The sequence below is a fragment of the Echinops telfairi genome, unplaced genomic scaffold, assembly GCF_000313985.2.
Source record: "Echinops telfairi isolate 266 unplaced genomic scaffold, ASM31398v2 ScPeMD7_7424;HRSCAF=8462, whole genome shotgun sequence".
Classification (NCBI taxonomy): Eukaryota; Metazoa; Chordata; class Mammalia; order Afrosoricida; family Tenrecidae; genus Echinops; species Echinops telfairi.
In genome coordinates this window covers 93,578,449-93,579,901 of record NW_022111324.1, presented here as the reverse complement: position 1 = coordinate 93,579,901, position 1,453 = coordinate 93,578,449, and positions in this window count along the sequence as shown.

Here is a 1,453-nt window from a genome sequence, read left to right as displayed (position 1 = left end):
CATATAACCTCCTACCTGGGGGATGGACAACAGAAAAGTGGGTGAAGGCAGACGTCGGACAGTGTAAGATATGACAAAATAATTTCTAAATTACGAAGGGTTCATGAGGGAGAGAGGACTTGGGAAGGAGGGGAAAAATGAGGAGCTGATGCCAAGGGCTTAAGTGGAGAGCAAATGTTTTGAGAATGATGAGGGCAATGAGTGTACAAATGTGCTTTACACAATTGATATATGTATGGATTGTGATAAGAGTTGTATGAACCCCTAATAAAATGATTTTTTTTAAAAAGGAAGAAAAACAACAACAAAAAAAGAAAAGTCTAAAATAAATAAATAAATAGATAGATAGATAAATAAAACAAAAGGGGAAAAAAAAGATTGGTGTTTCAAGTCCCTGGATAGATACCTTGGAAGAGGGACCTGGAGATCTACTTCCAAAGCATCAACTATTGAAAACTGTATAAGCACAGTTCTACTCTGACACACCTGTGGTCACCATGAGTTGGATTTGACTCAATGGCAACTGGTTTTTTCCTCTTTGGTCCACAGTGATGGGCCTCTGTGATTCTGGGACTCATGCTTTCCAATGGTGCTATTCTGTTTTGTATACAGTAAGTGGATTCCAACCCTCAGCATATGATACAAAATTAAAAATAAAACTGGTTTTGATCACTGAACTTGGGTTATGCAAGAAGAAACCATTATTAGGGGAATCTGGATAAAGAATCTATCTCAACAGTTTTAATAATTTTCCTTTAAGTCTAAAATCATTTGAGATAAAAAGTATTTTTTAGGAAGCTTGCTAAATCCCAACATTTTTGCCTTGTTTATATCCAAAGGCCTGAACTTGAAATAGTTCTGTTTAAGTGACTTAGCAGTAATGTTTTCATTCTTTTCTCCTAATTGATTCTTCACATTATACCTACTGGCTGATACTGGGGCTGATCTGTAGATTCTGATTTTGCCTTCCTTTTTCAAGGGCCATTTGTTTTATTTTAAGGTGGGGGGGAAATGTCATTTATTTGTTTGTTTGTTTGCTTTTCAGGGCCATTTATTTTAGGCTGCACTCCTGGCTCTACCCATCTAGCACAGGCATCGTATGCTCCCCACGATGTAGGGCAAGCTTCCTGGGCTCATGGACAAGGCCTGTCAAGGCTCACCTTCTGGTGGCCACTGTGGATACCCATCCCTTTCAGAATGTGGAGGTATTCCTCAGGGAACGGAGAATATGGCAGTAGCTTTGCTTTCTACCTTCCTTTTCTCAGAGATGTTCTTCCTAGTTCCAATATTGGAACTTGTCTCAGGGAGAAGATAGTCAACTCACTTACTGACTCATAGGAACCCTATCTAGGTACAATCAAACGAAACAGTGCCTGGTCCTGTGCTACCCTCGATTGGTAGGTTTGAGCCCATTGTTCCAGCCACTGTGTCAGTCCATCGAGTCAAGGGTCTT